Raw genomic sequence first — 18,285 nt, forward strand, 5'->3', positions numbered from 1 at the left:
CACCAAATGGCCATATAAAGACACAGACCGTGCAAATCTGCCCAGTACTGGCCTTAGTTCAATATATAATCTTATTTTCTGATTCTAGATCCTTTGTGTTCATCCCACGCTTCTTTGAACTCAGTCACAGTTTTACTCTCCACCACCTCTCTCGGGAGCGCATTCCAGGCATCCACCACCCTCTCCGTAAAGTAAGATGGCACCTGCAGGCTTAAGGGCTATTGTTGTAGTGTACAGCTGGGTATAGTAAGTTTTGGGTGGATTTTGGAGGGCTCACCATTTAATATCAGTAGGTTATGGTGAGATCTGTACCTGGAACTTTTTAAAGTGAAACTCAGTGTAGAAACCCCTAGAGTACTCCTCTGCTCTTCTCTGCTCAGCTGTCTCTGTGGCCAGTTTGCTAGGAATGCTGGCTGCTTGGACATCCCAGTGACTTGGTTTTGTGCATTTTTCATTTGAACATTTTCATATTCGAAAATGGCCAGAAAGATAGACACACTAAGGGTCAAAACGTCTAAATATGTCATTTTTGAAAAAAAAGATGGACGCCTTGCAGTTTAAAAAATGGACATTTTCTCTACTGGATTTTTGGACAATTTTCCCAAAATGTGCAACCTCAGACTCAGATATCCTATCGAAAATGCTATGTGCATGATTGCTAGTCACTATTCTATAATATACATGCATGCCAATATCGCTTAGCACATAAGTGCAAGGGGGCACAAACATGGGTTTGAAGCATTTGTAGGTCCTATTTTTATATGTTTTGATATTATTTTGAAGAGTGATTTGTATTGTTTTGTTCTTTGTTTTTACTTTATGTATGTTTATATGGAAACTGCTGTGACTCCAGGCGGTATATAAAGTTTTTAAATAAGTAAGTATGAGTAGGTCATGGGCATGTTGCAGAGATATGGTTTATGGTTTATTTAAAATTTACTATACCTCATAGCTACATATCATAGATCTCAGCAGTTTACAATATTAAAATCAAATTGGAAAACAAAAATGAAATACAATAATTACAGGATAGAATCCAGAAAAAGAAAAAAAGTAAGCCTGATTTATTCAGGATTTTAGTTGATATGCAATATTAAAAAGCCTCATCCTCTATAATAAAACCCTTACCCGTGCATGTGCAGTTGAAACGGCATGATACCTGCCGCCATGATTTGTGCTTCCGTACCGTGTTCCATTTGCGGCTTGCGGCACGTGCGGCGGTGAGAGCAATGGCAGGAGGGTGTCTGAGGTGCTGCGAGGCATCCGGCTGCTACTGCTGCACAGGGAAGTAGAGGGGGAGAGGGAAAAGAGGCTGCTTTGGGGGGAGGGGTGTGCTGGGGAGCAGGCAGCAATCTTGGTTTGCTCGGGGGCCAGAGAGAGATAGGCAGGGGGCCAAGGAGAGAGACAGACAGAAAGACAGACAGACAGGGGGGCCAGAGAGACAGACAGACAGACAGACAGCAGCCAAGGAGCGAGAAAGAAAGAAAGACAGACAGACAGTGGCTAAGGAGACAGAGAGACAGAAAGAAAGACAGACAGACACATCTATTCTAGCACCCATTAATGTAACGGGCTTAAAGACTAGTTTTAAATAATACCTTAAAAATCTTCAAAGATAGTTCTCCCTGAAAGTTCAAAGGCAACGAGATCCAAAAATAAGGAGCAGCAAAATAAAAAGCACGGCGTCTTGCAGTTTTCAGATGTGCCTGTCTAGGATTTGGTAAAACCAGATGATAGTCGTTTATGGATTGAAGAGGATGAGTAGGATTATAAGGAATAGTATGAACTGCTAAATACTCTGGTAAACCAGTTCTATGTGCTTTGAAAGAAAGAAATAATTACTTGGATTGTATGCGCTGTTCAATGGGAAGCCAATGATGAGATTGTAAAAAGCAGAGGTACGTGATCACATTTCATAGCATGATATAGCAATATAATAGCTGTATTTTGTAATGTCTGGAGTTTTTTTTAAAGAATTGTATGAAAGCAGCCTAAGTAAGCACATAACTTATAGAACACTATCCCCCTCTTTTACAAAACTGTGATAGCAGTTTCTAGCGCGGAGAGCCGCGTTGAATGGCTCGTGCTGCTCCTGATGCTCATAGGAACTCAATGAGCATCAGGAACAGCACAGGCCATTCAGCGCGGCTTCCCGCAGTTTCATAAAAGGAGGCCTATATTTATTAGCTTCAAGGCACAATTAGGTGCCAACAGTCACAACTGCTATTGACTTGGCATATCAGTTGGTGCCTAACTTTAAAGTGCACCAGTGTCCACTTCCACTAATATTCCAAAATATGCCAAAATGTCATCATCAAATTGGCACTAAGCACATAGCATTGGGGCACCTAAATCTTGGCACCAATTTATAGAATTACTACCTTACCCCCTCCCCTTTTTATGAAGCTGCGTTAGCATTTTTTTATCGCTGGCTGTGGTGGTAAAAGCTCCGACACTCATATGAGTGTCGGAACTTTTATCATTGCAGCTGGTGGGTTGGTATTTTTGAGGGTACATATATCTATGCCTTATCTACCAGGGCTATAATTTTTCCTTGTTCGTGTGTTCTTCATGCAGCTGTTGAGAGTAATTTTTAAATGTTTCTCTTATGGTCTCCTTATCACGTGCTTATATTCCCTTGTTTTCAGTGGCAGTCATCTTCTGATTTTTCACTAATCTAGGCAGCAATTTCTTGGATTTGAAACCAAATTGACTTGTATACATCCTGTATCTAGTATCCTATGTATCCTCAATGCTTCCTTTTCTAATAAAACTTTCAATGTTCCTTTCCTAGTCTTTCAAATTTGTTTATTCTCTGGACTCAGATGTTTCTGTTTCCTGAATGTCCTGGATTAGTTTCAGTATTTTCTATGTCGTCTCTTATCATGGCTGTAGCAGTGTCTTATCTCAGAAAAGGATCTCACGTGTCAGTGTTGTTGCATGCCAGCTAAGCTGTACGATTTTTCTGGAATTATTCATCATTGTACAAATAAGATTGCGGTATCCAGGTATAGCCTGGTATGCTAACGTTGGGTTAGTTGAAGCCTAATTTATGGCGTCTGAGATAGTTCCAGTTTTAGTAATGAAATATGATCACACTGCAAATATGAAGTTAACAAATGAGTGTGAGTTATGAGGTGCCAAATAAAATATATTCTCTTCCTTTAGGATTTAGGCAGTGCCAAATATCCATAAGAATGAGTTGTGAAACTAAAAAGTCAATAGCTTGTATTCCTTTCATTGCTCTTTCTTTGGAGAACAACAGTCTTTTGTAAGTTCCGTGACTACATAAATATTTCCTCCCAGAACCATTTGATGTTCAGTAAACTGAGAAAGTATCTACTAATTTAGAAAAATAAAGCTGTGATTTAGCATATATATGTTACAAAACAAAACCATTTCATGTTTGACAGTGAATTTCTAATGATATACCATACTGTATATTGACCTAGTGGGTCGGATTCTACTGACACAAGTTTTGCAGGTACCGTCACTGTTTATGGGAAAGAATTGCAACACTTCTTCTCTTTCTACGATATGAAGCCAACCAAACCTTGGGCAAGTTTCTCATGTTTCTTGACTTCAGATTTGTTTCTTGAAAGTGCAGAGATTAAAAATAGGCACCCAAAAACTTTTCATTTAGTGAGGTTTCTTTTTTCATTTGGAAATTGATGTCATTAAGAGTGCACATTATGTTTACTTAGGCCCAGATTTTATAAAAGATACCTAAAGTTAGGTGCATAGATCGGTGCACCTGGTCGATCAAGATGCCTAACTTAAAAAGCTTAATTGGCACCTATGATGAGTAATTAGCAGCTCCTGATTAACAAAATTTAAAATTAATTGGATGGTAGGCACATAACCTGGTAGACATCTAGTCTAAGATGCCTACCAACAAGAACAAATGAATAACCTTACTGGTCCATCAAGCCCAGTAACCCATTCTCATGGTGGCCAATCCAGGTCACTAATACCTGGCCAAAACCCAAAGAATAGCAACATTCCATGCTACCGATCCAGGGCAAGCAGAGGCTTCCCCCATGTCTTAATAACAGACTATGGACTTTTCCTCCAGGAATTTGTCCAAACCTTTCTTAAAACCAGCTAAGCTATCCGCTTTTACCAGAAAGTGAGCATGATTAAGGGAGGATCATGGGCACCTACACCAGGGCATAAATAGAGGGGCACCTAAGTACAATTTAGGCACCGCTAGGCATGATTCTGTAAACAGCACTTAACTTAGAACTGACATGTGCTTTGTGCTGCGTTCCTAGGTGCATATTTTATAGGCGCCATTTATAGAATCATGGCTGTGATGGGGTACTCTCCAAGTAGTGTAATCTGCAAATTTAATCACCTCACTCGTCGTTCCAATTTCCAGATCATTTCCAGTTTCGCCAATGTAGGATTGGCTGCAGCTGCATGGGATTTTGTATACCCCAGGGGTCTGGAGCAGAGGTAATTGGTCTTTCACATGTGTGAGTGTAGATGCGAGTTTCTGTGGTGCACTATAGGCTGTTTTGATGTTATTTTTCTTTAGTAGTTTCCCTATGCGATCTGTTACTCCTTGGGCATAAGGAAGCACTACCATTTTTTGTTCTTTTGCAGCATTGTCTTCTAATGGTTGTTGGCTGGTCCCAAGCATCCATTTGACCACTTTCTGATTATTAAATCCAGAAAGAGAAGGGCCCTCTTGGCATCTCTGCATTTGCAGTATGAATTTGGTGTATCATTTCTTTCATCCCTCTCTTGCTTTTCCAAAGCTGAATTCTTATACTTTTCTATTACATGAACCAAAACATATTGAAATAATAAGAGATTGCAGTGGTTTGCCACCATGTATGATACTGCAAAAAATGTTTGGTTTGTTCATTCTTAAGGGTGGAGAAAGCCCTTTTTTTGTAGAAGTAATGTTAGTTATGTATATCATTTTCCTTGTCTTTCTTTTGCAAATATACATTCATACTACATGCTAACTATACCCAGAAAGCAGTTAATTTAGATTACCACTTTTTCAGTAGTTGCTCAAGGCTAGAACTTACCATCTAAACCTGAACCTGTTAATAGAGGGTTAAGTGGCTTACCCCAAATCACAAGGAGCCACACTAGGCTTTGAACTGGGCTTCCCTGGATGTCAGCCCACTGCTTTAACCACTGGGCTACTCCTCCACACGGTTTAGACTATAACAATTTCAAAGCTCATCTCACAAATCAGTACCACATTTTCCACAGAACGAGCTATTATTTAGAAAGAGTTTTTTTGTATTCATTTCTTTTTTTTTTCCCCTCCAAGAAATTATTAAAGATATCTCATCTTGTTTTCTGCAGCAATGTCTCACATTTGCCCAAAATATTATTTATTTACACCTGAACAAGTGAGGAAATGTTGTTCCCATGGATGCTTCTGGAAATGCTGTTCCTGGCCCGTGATTTATATAAAAGAGGCTGTTCCTTTAATTTTACCCACAATAGCTGCATTCTCGCTGTATGAACCTGCTTTGTCAGTGTTTGCTTTGATTTATAAAAGATTTCAGACTCCCAAAATAACTATCCCTTTTCTTTTCATTAAAGCTAATCCCCACAAAGACACTTTCATCTACTGATTAGTCAAGGTTCGGTCAGCTTTGCTAACTGGAGGCTAAGTTATTGATGTGTTAAAGATGTAATCTCAGGGGCTCAGGACTGCTGAAGGAAACTCGACATGTTATTTGACAGTGTCAGACCTCAACAATGTATTCCTTTATTTCAGAAGCCCTTGTAGCACGCGTTCAGCTTTGGTTTTAAATCTGAGCTAGGGCTAAAAATTAAAACAGTTTGTGTAGGATGGTTTTTCAGCTCTCTGAGAACCTTAACAAGAGTTCAGTACAGTGGACCAGGTTTTTGGGTTTGGTTTTTGTTTTGTTTTTTTTCTTTAGCTTTTCCATTGCAGCTGTTATTGAGGTAATGGCACCATACTTAGGGGAAAAGAGTTATTAAAAGTGTATCATTTGTCTCCATCCCCGCAGGATCTATTTCTATTCCCGTCCCATCGCCACGAGTTCTGTCCCTGTCCTATCCCTGCAAGCTCTGCGCTAATCTGCACAAGCTTCAAACACTTAGGGCTAGATTCACTAAGCCCACCGATCAAGTCCCGACCACTTAGCGACCCCTTTGCGACCTGATTTTCCTTCGACCCGATTCACTAACCTGTGTCCCGATCATCCTCCGATCCACGCATGCAAATTAGGGGGGAACTGCATTCAAATGTAGGCAGGCAGCGATTCATTAAACAAATCTGGAACACCAACTGGGCTGGCCGATCAACAAAAGAAGCGACTGCTAAAGACCAGTCACTCACTGCTTTCCGACTGCATCTCCTGCTCTCCTGCCCCGACTCTCCTCTCGCCGCCTTGCTCTCTGCCCCGACTCGCCACCCTGCTCTCTGCCCCGAATCTCTCCTGCCACTCCGAATCTCCCCCTCTCGCTGCCCCAACTCTCCTGCCTTTCCCCGCACTGCGAAACCATGAACGTCCTCTCCGACGTTAGAACTGATGTCGGGTGGCGAGAGTTGGTCGGCCCCGCGGGGAAGAAAAGCAGGGAGGGAGAATTCAGCGCTGGCTTGTTCCCGATGGCGGCAGTGGCAGCCTATTCCCCGGTGGGTGGCCAGCTGTGTACCCCCTTGGGGCATGCACCCAGGGTAGACCGCCCCCCCCCCCCTTGGTACACCACTGGTTATTTATTTATTTAAAAATTTCTACACCACATATAACTATGCGGTTTCCATATCACACACACAAAATCTTGTTTCTCTGCGATTACCACAAATAACATAGACATGTCTAAACAACATCATAATCGTCCCTGTTATGAGCAGGGATAGAATGCAAATTCAACCAATTCAGAAATACAAGCAAGCTTTAAATCATACATTGCTGTCAAAAAAATTCTAAAAGGCAATTATCAACTGAAATATACCTTAGCTTAGGAAGGCATTGGCAAATAATTGAGTTTTCAACATTTTCTTTCATCCTCCCTATACAGAACCGCAAGATACCAGGCAAGGCACTCCAGAATTCTACGCGAGCCACAGATATCACTGATGCTCCAATCCTAGCATGCATAGTCGACATTCTACCCTCCAAACTTAATTTCATCCCATTTACATCTCTAAGCTCTCTTCTCGGTTTATAGATCTCAAAGAATTCTTGTAAGATCTTTGTGGAAGCAAGATACAATGTCTGATGTATAATCAAAACAATCTTAAGCTGCATTCTTTGTTGCATAGGTAACCAGGGTAGTTTCTTCAACACAGGTGTTATATGAGTACTCATTGGAACCCCTGTGATTAATCTTGCAGCGGAGTTGATAAGCATTTGCAAAGCCCTCAACTTCCCTTTCACAACTCCTAAGTATAGTGAATTACAATAATCCACCCTACTCAGAATTAATGTCTGAACCACAATACGGAAATCATATGCTGGTAATATTGGCTTCAATCTATAAAGCATTTGAAGTTGCATATATCCCACCCTGATTAATTTTAGTATTTGGTTTTCCTTTGTCAACTGCACACAATATTCGAGGAGCAGCCATACCATAGAGCAGTGTTTCTCAAACTTTTTCAAGCCAAGTACCCCCTAACCCTAACAAATACCAACTGAGTACTCCTGCTCAAACTCCGCCCCAGACCCCAAACTCTGCCCCTGACTCCACCCCCATAATAATAATACTAATTGTAATGCTATTTCTTCCATCCATTTTTCATATACACACAATATAATCTGATTAATACATAATTATAAAATTACATAATACAAAATTATAAAAACAAAGTACACTTCGCAGAGAAAATGTTAATTATCATTTATATTCGGGGGGTTTTCAAAGATGTCAAGGCAGATGACTTTAAAATATGCAATGTCACCTCAGTAATAACTAACAACAAAAAATGGACGAAAACTGGAATAAGTACAAACAACATCAATGCAGGTGCCATAAGGCAGTAAAAGGGGCCAAGAGAGACTAAAATACAATTAAAAACATTTTTATTCAATGATGCTTTTAATACTTAATTTAATCATATTCAAATCAATAATTCCAATATTTTTGTACCAATCGTTTTAATGTTTCCCCTTTTGTGTTTCTCCTATGTATCTCTTTTATTCGACAAATGTATTTCATAAACCCCTCTTTCCCAATGTAATGTAGTTTATATTATTCATTGTAAGTATTTAAAGTTTGTATTGTATGTTTTCTTTTAATTATTTTTTATTATGTACATCGCTTTGAATTAGATAAAGCGATTAATCAAGAAAATAATAAACTTTGAAACTTTGAAACTACAAGGAAAAAATAGCCAAAGAGGCGAAAAACTTCAAGCCGTTCTATCGATATATTAAGGGGAAACAACCCGCGAAAGAAGCAGTGGGACCGTTGGATGACCATGGAATAAAGGGAGTGCTAAAGGAGGACAAAGAAATCGCAGACAATCTGAACACATTTTTTTGCGTCTGTATTTACCAAAGAAGATGTACACAGCATACCGGAACCCATCAGGCTATATGCTGGAAATGAAGACAGAAAAATGACAGGGTTGACGGTCAGTCTAGAAGAGGTATACAGGCAGATCGATAGGATCAAGAGAGATAAATCCCCGGGACCGGATGGCATCCATCCGAGGGTCATCAAGGAACTGAAAGGGACTATAGCTGAACTGCTTCAACTAATAGCCAATCTGTCGATCAAATAAGGAAAGATTCTGGAAGATTGGAAGGTGGCGAATGTTACGCCGATCTTCAAAAAAGGTTCGAGGGGAGATCCAGGAAACTATAGACTGGTGAGTCTGACCTCAGTACCGGGAAAGATGGTAGAGGCACTGATAACGGACAGCATCATTGATCACCTTGACGGACACGGTCTGATGAGGACCAGCCAGCACAGTTTCAGCAAAGGCAGTTCTTGCCTGACGAACTTGCTGCACTTCTTGGAGGGAGTAAACAGGCGGATAGACAAGGGTGACCTGATCAACATTGTATATCTGGATTTTCAGAAGGCGTTCAACAAGGTTCCACATGAACGACTACTTCAGAAAATTTCAAGCCTTGGAATCGAGGGAGAAATACGTGGATTAAAAACTTGCTGGAGCATAGGAGTGGGGGTAAATGGACAATACTCAGAGTTTCACCAGCGGTGTGCCACAAGGCTCGGAGCTTGGACCCATGCTCTTCAAAATCTTTATAAACAATCTGGACATTGGTACAAGTGAGGTGATTAAGTTTATGGACGATACAAAGTTATTCAGAATAGTGAAGACACAGGGGGATTGTGAATATCTACAAAGTGACATAATCAAGATCGAGAAATGGGCAGCGACATGGCAAATGAGGTTCAACGTGGATAAGTGCAAAGTGATGCATGTCGGTAACAAAAATCTCATGCACGAATACAGGATGTCCGGGGCGGTATTTGGAGAGACCTCCCAGGAAAAAGACTTGGGAGTTCTGATCGACAAATCGATGAAGCCTTCTGCACAATGCGCTGCGGCGGCAAAAAAGGCAAACAGAATGCTAGGAATGATAAAGAACAGGATCACGAACAGATCAGAGAAGGTTATCATGCCACTGTACCGGGCCATGGTGCACCCTCACCTGGAGTACTGCGTCCATCACTGGTCGTCATACATAAAGAAAGACATGGTACTACTCGAAATGATCCAGAGAAGAGCGACTAAAATGGTCAAGGGGCTGGAAGAGTTGCCGTACAGTGAGAGATTGGATAAACTGGGCCTCTTCTCCCTTGAAAAGAGGAAACTGAGAGGAGACATTATATTACATTACATTAGTGATTTCTATTCCGTCAATACCTTGCGGTTCAAGGCGGTTTACATAAAAGTTTTCAGAGATTACATAAAAGTTTACAGGAATAGCATAAGAGATGTCATAAGAGTTATATAAGAATTGCTAAAGAGTTGTCGAGATCTTAAAGTGATAAGTGTTGGGTAATAAGAATTACCAAAGAGTTGTTGAGATTTTTAGTGTTGGATAAATGGAGGTATTTTAGTATTAGTTGGGTAGTTAGCATTATGACATGACCAGATTTTTTCAATTTAAAAATCAGTCAAACTGTTGTGTTCTGAATAAGCTGTAATCTATTAATGTTCCAAGTGGCAGATGAAATTTAATGTGGACAATGTGATGCACATTGGGAAGAATAACCCAAATCACAGTTACCAGATGCTAGGGTCCACCTTGGGGCTTAGAGCCCAAGAAAAGGATCTGGGTGATATTGTAGACAATACAATGAAGCCTTCCGCCCAATGTGCAGAGGCAGCCAAGAAAGCAAATAGGATGCTAGGAATTATTTTAAAAGAGTTGGTTAACAAGATTAAGAATGTTATAATACCCCTGTATCGTTCCATGATGCAATCTCATCTGGAGTATTGCGTTCAATCCTAGTCTACTAATCTCAAGAAAGATATAGGGCTCCTTTTAAGAAGTGACCAATAGAGTTTCATCTTTTCTCTGGGAAAATGAAACATGAAATCTGACTGGTCATTATGGGCAAGTTCTCACACACTCACAAATCCCATGTGCCCTCAGCCGCTCTGCCCTTCTCTCTCTCAGACACATCCCATCTGCTCTTCTCTCTTAGAACTTGTTGATTTTGCTGTCTCATGAGTTTAGGAGTTACAAGATCAGCAGAATCTTCTTGTACCTAAATACATATCAGTTACTGCAAAATGTCTAAAGCCCTGACTAATGTTATGACAAACTAAAACTATAAGTTTTGAAATCACCCAATGGTACAACGAGGGTGGGAGGTGCCCGGAGTGGTGGCAACCCCTGCCTTCTTGTCCAATGTACGCATGCCCTTTCCCTCCCCCACCCCACCCCCTATTTAACTTCACCGGCGCAAACAGCATCTCCAACCGGCTGCCTGCACTGGCCTCAGCTCTCCCTCTGATGTCTCTGATGTCACTTCCTGGTCCCGCCCCTCAGTAGCTAGTTAACTCTCTGGTAAATGAAACTTGCTTGCTGAATCTGTTGCTCAGCCTTTCTTAGGCCCTTCAGTTCCTCCTCTAACCAGGCACAGGCAACAATTTGTGTTCTTTTGGCAAGGAGGATAGTGTCAGCAAGTCCAATACTGGAATTGGATGACAGCATCCATTTTGCAAGTGCGGAGCATCAACACATACATCATAGTTATTGTGTTGGCTCCAATGATAATGGCCAGATAATGGAGATGCTACTTTAAGGTAATAAATATTAACCCTTTTAAAACCCTGCTAAGCTAACTCTTTCACCACAGTCTCTGGCAATGAATTCCAGAGTTTAATTACACATTGAATGAAGAAATATTGTCTCCCATTTGTTTTAAATCTACTACTTAGTAGCTTCATTGTATGCTCCTTAGTCAAAGTAACAGTGAATGACAGCAGATAAAGATCTGAACGGTCCATCCGGTCTGACTAATAGTCAGACAGGAGGAATACATCTAACCCTTGTAATATAGTTAACAATAAGTTACACTTTTGCATGTAACTGCACAGGAATTGCCTTACATACAGTTCACATTACTCAAGTCCATTAGGTTACATGGTCTACGTAACAGAGTAACTAGACAGGTTCTAAGAAAATGTAACATGAACTTTCATTTTTCCAGGACGTAGTCTTGTTTCCAGCTGAAAAGAATTTCATATAAGTATCTGTTACAGCCTAAATTCCTTCCTCTGCTAATCCGCTCTCTCTTTCTTAATGAGTAACTTTTGCAGTTTTAATTTAGGAGTGCAAATAAGGTTATTTTCTGTTACAGAATAACATAATTTTCCTGAAATGGCAATGTAAAGAAATTACTTTTTGTACTCAGGCCTCAAACAGTTCCTCAATAAAGGACCTTTTACGGCCCAAAATGAAAAGTAAGAAGCACCTGTATACAGTATATTGTACAAGGATAAATAAAGAAATAGATTATAGCTACTGGCTCACACAAGAACTTGCACATAAAAGGGTGGTATCCTGATCTGAGGAAGGTTTTTGCCTCGGAAAGTTAGTTAAAAAAAAAAGTATTAAATTGCTTCAGTAAAAAAGTATTACCTTAGGAGTAAATATGCAGCTAGCAGTGGTCAGTATTTTTTGGCTTTCACCAATGTCATGCCCGGATATTCAATGTCAGGCCATATCTGGGCACCAGCATCACTTATCCGGTTAAATGCAATATTCAACATTTGACCACCTAAGTCAGTGTTTCTCAATTCGGTCCTGGAGTACTCCCTTGCCAGTCAGGTTTTCAGGATATCCACAATGAATATGCATGAAAGAAATTTGCATATAATGGAGGCAGTGTATGCAAATCAAGTTTATGCATATTCATTATACATATCCTGAAAACCTGACTGGCAAGGGGGTACTCCAGGACCAAGCTGAGAAACACTGGCCTACGTGAAACTGGACAAAGACAGGACTGAGTTTTATGTTGTCCGATTTGTTTGGTTAACTTGCACACACATTGGGCTCCTTTTACAAGCCATGGTAGAGATTTCTACTACGGGCTGGCAAGGTAAATGATCTGTGGCTTACCAATCATATCTCGCAAATGGTCTCACCTTCGTTCTACTATCTTTAACAACTATGGAAAATAAGAAACTATTTTTCTGAACTGGACTTTTCACAACTTCTCTATGCCTTGGTCCTCTCCCGCATGGACTACTGCAATGCATTATTCAACGGACTGACAGCAAAAAAATATTAAGTGTCTCCAACTTCAATCAGACTACTGAAGAACCTTCGCACCCACGATTCAGGATCCCATGCATTAGTTTTGGCCCACTGGCTACCCTTAGCTAAACATTGCATCTTCAAAGGCTTAGCACTTGCGTTCAAGTCCTTACACAACATGGCGCTCAGCTACATATCAGCCAAACTCCCGCCTTATGTCCTAAACAGATCCCTCCGCTCCCAGGAGGAAACGTATCTTCAAATACCCCCTGGTCAAAGCCTTCAACTAGAAAGTGCCAGGCAAAGGTCATACTCTCACTCCTTACCGAAGTACTGGAATCAGCTACCTCCTAACATCAAATTCCTTAATGGAATTTTGAGCTTTAGGAAAACAATAAAAACCTACCTCTTCACCTGACTCCTCAGGACAAGCTAGCATTCAGACTTACTCCCAAACCACTGTATTCTTAATAGATGTCCAACTGATTCTCTCCCTGTGCATGCTTCAGGTTTCATGTGTCTCCCTGTGCATACCTCAGGCTCCAAAGTGTCTGCTAATCCAGAACAATTGAACTATTCGCAACTCACAGTATCCTATTGCCTTAACCCCTATTTTACTAGGGTGCGCCATGCATTTTAGCACACGCTAAATATACGCGCATGCTAATGCATCCATGGACTAACATGCACGCATTAGCATTTAGAGTGTGGTTAGCATGCGCTAATATTTAGTGTACACTACAACGATTAGTGCACATTTGTAAAAGGAGCCTTATCCCCTGTTTTATTAAGGTGCGCTATGCGTTTTAACATGCGCTAAATATACGTGCATACTAACCACTAACGCATCCAGCCTTGAGGACAAGTTGGTCAAAGTGTAGATAAAAGAGGGCAATTGTAAATACAATTATTTTTCAAGAGACTCATTCGACTGATGGAGTGGCTGAGGGATATGTTTGGGTCATGGCAGAAATACACACCCTCTCCATTAAAAACTACCATCTAAGCCCGGCTAGCTCAGTTGGTAGAGCATGAGACTCTTAATCTCAGGGTTGTGGGTTCAAGCCCCTTGCTGGGCGGCTGATCACTTTTTAACAAAGAGGAGATGGGAAAATAGAAGCTAGGTGGGACGGCCTCAATGAATGATGGCATAAAGTCAGGGAGACTTTAATGCTGGAAAGCCTCTAGAATTGGGATACTTGCTGGATCTGAACAGAGGTGACTCCAATTTCCTGAGATGCTCATAGATTACGTCTAGTCAGGGGTGTCCAATGTCGGTCCTCGACGGCCGCAATCCAGTCGGGTTTTCAGGATTTCCCTAATGAATATGCATTGAAAGCAGTGCATGCAAATAGATCTCATGCATATTCATTGGGGAAATCCTGAAAACCCGACTGGATTGCGGCCCTCAAGGACCGACATTGGACACCCCTGGTCTAGGGCATCCAGTCAATGAGCCTTGAAGAAGAGTTGGTCAAGGTGTAGCTAAAAGAGGGCCATTGTAAATACAATTATTTTTCAAGAGACTCAGTCGATTGATGGAGTGGCTGAGGGATGTGTTAGGGCATGGCAGAAATGCACACCTTCTCCAATAAAACCAACCATCTAAGCTCACCTAGCTCAATCGATACAGCATGAGACTCTTAATCTCAGGGTCATGGATTGAAGCCCCATGCTGGGCGGATGATCACCTTTTAGCAGAGAGGAGATGGGAAAATAGAAGCTAGGTGGAGTCTGCCTCCATGAATGATGGCATAAAGCCAGGGAGACTGTAGTGCTGGAAAGCTTCTAGAATTGGGTAACTTGCTGGATCTGAACAGAGATGGCTCTAGTTCCCTGAGATGGTCTTAGGAGAAAGTGATTTCCTCTGTCCGCTTACTAGAGACTTATGTCTAGGGCATCCAGTCAATGGGCCTTGAAGACGAGTTGGTTGAGGTGTAGATAAGAGAAGGTAATGGTAAATGCAATAATTTTTCAAGAGACTCAGTCGATTGATGGAGTGGCTGAAGGATTTGTTTGGGTCATGGCGTAAATGCACACCCTCTCCAATGTGGCTTAGCAATTAAGCCCAGCTAGCTCAGTCGTTAGAGCATGAGACTCTTAATCTCAAGGTCATGGGTTCAAGCCCCATGTTGGGTGGATAAACACTTTTTAACAGAGAGGAGGTGGAAAATAGAAGCTAGGTGGAGTCAGCATCCATGAATGATGGCATAAAGTCAGGGAGACTTTACTGCTGGAAACTTTCTAGAATTGGGTAACTTGCTGGATCTGAACAGAGGTAGCTCCAATTCCCTGAGATGTTCATAGGAGAAAGTGATTTTCTCTGTCAGCTGAGTATAGACTTACGTCTAGGGCATCCAGTCATTGGGCCTTGAAGACAAGTTGGTCGAGGGGTAGATAAAAGAGGGCAATTGTAAGTATAATTATTTTTCAAGAGACTCATTTGACTGATGGAGTGGCTGAGGGATGTGTTTGGGTCATGGCAGAAATGCACACCCTCTCCATTAAAAACCACCATCTAAGCCGGGCTAGCTCAGTTGGTAGAGCATGAGACTCTTAATCCAGGGTTGTGGGTTCAGGCCCCACGGTGGGCAGCTGATCACTTTTTAACAAAGAGGAGATGGGAAATTAGAAGCTAGGTGGGTCGGCCTCAATGAATGATGGCATAAAGTCAGGGAGACTTTAATGCTGGAAAGCCTCTAGAATTGGGTTACTTGCTGGATCTGAACAGAGGTGGCTCCAATTTCCTGAGATGCTCATAGATTACGTCTAGGGCATCCAGTCAATGAGCCTTGAAGAAGAGTTGGTCAAGGTTAGCTAAAAGAGGGTCATTGTAAATACAATTATTTTTCAAGAGACTCAGTCGATTGATGGAGTGGCTGAGGGATGTGTTAGGGCATGGCAGAAATACACACCTTCTCCAATAAAACCAACCATCTAAGCTCACCTAGCTCAATCGATACAGCATGAGACTCTTAATCTCAGGGTCATGGATTGAAGCCCCATGCTGGGCGGATGATCACCTTTTAACAGAGAGGACATGGGGAAATAGAAGCTAGTTGGGTCAGCCTCAGTGAATGATGGCATAAAGCCAGGGAGACTTTAGTGCTGGAAAGCTTCTAGAATTGGGTAACTTGCTGGATCTGAACAGAGATGGCTCTAGTTCTCCGAGATGGTCTTAGGAGAAAGTGATTTCCTCTGTCGTCTTACTAAAGACTTATGTCTAGGGCATCCAGTCAATGGGCCTTGAAGACGAGTTGGTTGAGGTGTAGATAAGAGAAGGTAATGGTAAATGCAATAATTTTTCAAGAGACTCAGTCGATTGATGGAGTGGCTGAAGGATTTGTTTGGGTCATGGCATAAATGCACACCCTCTCCAATGTGACTTAGCAATTAAGCCCAGCTAGCTCAGTCGTTAGAGCATGAGACTCTTAATCTCAAGGTCATGGGTTCAAGCCCCATGCTGGGAGGATGATCACTTTTTAACAGAGAGGAGGTGGAAAATAGAAGCTAGGTGGAGTCAGCCTCCAAGAATGATGGCATAAACTCAGGGAGACTTTACTGCTGGAAACCTTCTAGAATTGGGTAACTTGCTGGATCTGAACAGAGGTAGCTCCAATTCCCTGAGATGTTCATAGGAGAAAGTGATTTTCTCTGTCATATGAGTAGAGACTTACATCTAGGGCATCCAGTCATTGGGCCTTGAAGACAAGTTGGTCGAGATGTAGATAAAAGAGGGCAATTGTAAATACAATTATTTTTCAAGAGACTCATTCGACTGATGGAGTGGCTGAGGGATGTGTTGGGTCATGGCAGAAATACACACCCTCTCCATTAAAAACTACCATCTAAGCCCGGCTAGCTCAGTTGGTAGAGCATGAGACTCTTAATCTCAGGGTTGTGGGTTCAAGCCCTATGCTGGGTGGATGATCACTTTTTAACAAAGAGGAGATGGGAAAATAGAAGTTAGGTGGGTCGGCCTCAATGAATGATGGCATAAAGTCAGGGAGACTTTAATGCTGGAAAACCTCTAGAATTGGGTTACTTGCTGGATCTGAACAGAGTAGGCTCCAATTTCCTGAGATGCTCATAGATTACGTCTAGGGCATCCAGTCAATGAGCCTTGAAGGAGAGTTGGTCAAGGTGTAGCTAAAAGAGGGCCATTGTAAATACAATTATTTTTCAAGAGACTCAGTTGATTGATGGAGGGCTGAGGGATGTGTTTGGGCATGGCAGAAATACACACCTTCTCCAATAAAACCAACCATCTAAGCCCAGCTAGCTCAATCGGTAGAGCATGAGACCCTTAATCTCAGGGTCATGGATTGAAGCCCCATGCTGGGTGGATGATCACCTTTTAACAGAGAGGAGATGGGAAAATAGAAGCTAGTTGGGTCAGCCTCAGTGAATGATGGCATAAAGCCAGGGAGACTTTAGTGCTGGAAATTGGGTAACTTGCTGGATCTGAACAGAGATGGCTCTAGTTCCCCGAGATGGTCTTAGGAGAAAGTGATTTCCTCTGTCCACTTACTAAAGACTTATGTCTAGGGCATCCAGTCAATGGGCCTTGAAGACGAGTTGGTTGAGGTGTAGATAAGAGAAGGTAATGGTAAATGCAATAATTTTTCAAGAGACTCAGTCGAATGATGGAGTGGCTGAAGGATTTGTTTGGGTCATGGAATAAATTCACACCCTCTCCAATGGGGCTTAGCAATTAAGCCCAACTAGTTCAGTCGGTAGAGCATGAGACTCTTAATCTCAAGGTCATGGGTTCAAGCCCCATGTTGGGTGGATGATCACTTTTTAACAGAGAGGAGGTGGAAAATCGAAGCTAGGTGGAGTCAGCCTCCATGAATGATGGCATAAAGTCAGGGAGACTTTACTGCTGGAAACTTTCTAGAATTGGGTAACTTGCTGGATCTGAACAGAGGTAGCTCCAATTCCCTGAGTTGTTCATAGGAGAAAGTGATTTTCTCTGTCAGCTGAGTATATACTTATGTCTAGGGCATCCAGTCATTGGGCCTTGAAGACGAGTTGGTCGAGGTGTAGATAAAAGAGGGCAATTGTAAATACAATTATTTTTCAAGAGGCTCATTCGACTGATGGAGTGGCTGAGGGATGTGTTTGGGTCATGGCAGAAATGCACACCCTCTCCATTAAAAACCACCATCTAAGCCCGGCTAGCTCAGTTGGTAGAGCATGAGACTCTTAATCCAGGGTTGTGTGTTCAGGCCCCACGGTGGGCAGCTGATCACTTTTTAACAAAGAGGAGATGGGAAATTAGAAGCTAGGTGGGTCGGCCTCAATGAATGATGGCATAAAGTCAGGGAGACTTTAATGCTGTAGTGGGAGACTCAATCCTGAGAGAAGTGGACAGTCATATAGCCAGAGGGAGAGAGGACCGACTGGTGACATGTCTCCCAGGGGCAAGAACGAAGGACGTCATCGACAGAATTGAGAGGATCCTGGAGGGAGCCGAAACGGAGGAGACAGCAGTAGTAATCCACATAGGAGCCAACGACGTCAGCAGGAGGAACTACAACAGGACTACACTCACTGACCAGTTCAGGATCCTGGGGAGGAAACTGAAGAT

The 18,285-nt window shown here is 41.9% G+C and overlaps 5 non-coding genes across 5 annotated transcripts; all 5 read left to right on the forward strand.

Annotated features, from left to right (window-relative positions):
- Window positions 1-13,698: 13,698 nt before the first annotated feature.
- TRNAK-CUU lies at window positions 13,699-13,771 on the forward strand. The gene has a single exon. It is a non-coding gene; the product is annotated as a tRNA-Lys (tRNA).
- Window positions 13,772-14,758: 987 nt separating this feature from the next.
- Window positions 14,759-14,831, forward strand: TRNAK-CUU. The gene has a single exon. It is a non-coding gene; the product is annotated as a tRNA-Lys (tRNA).
- A 1,258-nt stretch (window positions 14,832-16,089) lies between these two features.
- TRNAK-CUU lies at window positions 16,090-16,162 on the forward strand. Its single transcript has one exon. It is a non-coding gene; the product is annotated as a tRNA-Lys (tRNA).
- Window positions 16,163-16,544: 382 nt separating this feature from the next.
- On the forward strand, window positions 16,545-16,617 carry TRNAK-CUU. Its single transcript has one exon. It is a non-coding gene; the product is annotated as a tRNA-Lys (tRNA).
- A 793-nt stretch (window positions 16,618-17,410) lies between these two features.
- TRNAK-CUU lies at window positions 17,411-17,483 on the forward strand. Its single transcript has one exon. It is a non-coding gene; the product is annotated as a tRNA-Lys (tRNA).
- The last annotated feature ends 802 nt before the right edge of the window (window positions 17,484-18,285 follow it).

The sequence above is a fragment of the Geotrypetes seraphini genome, chromosome 2 (assembly GCF_902459505.1).
Source record: "Geotrypetes seraphini chromosome 2, aGeoSer1.1, whole genome shotgun sequence".
NCBI classification, from domain to species: domain Eukaryota; kingdom Metazoa; phylum Chordata; class Amphibia; order Gymnophiona; family Dermophiidae; genus Geotrypetes; species Geotrypetes seraphini.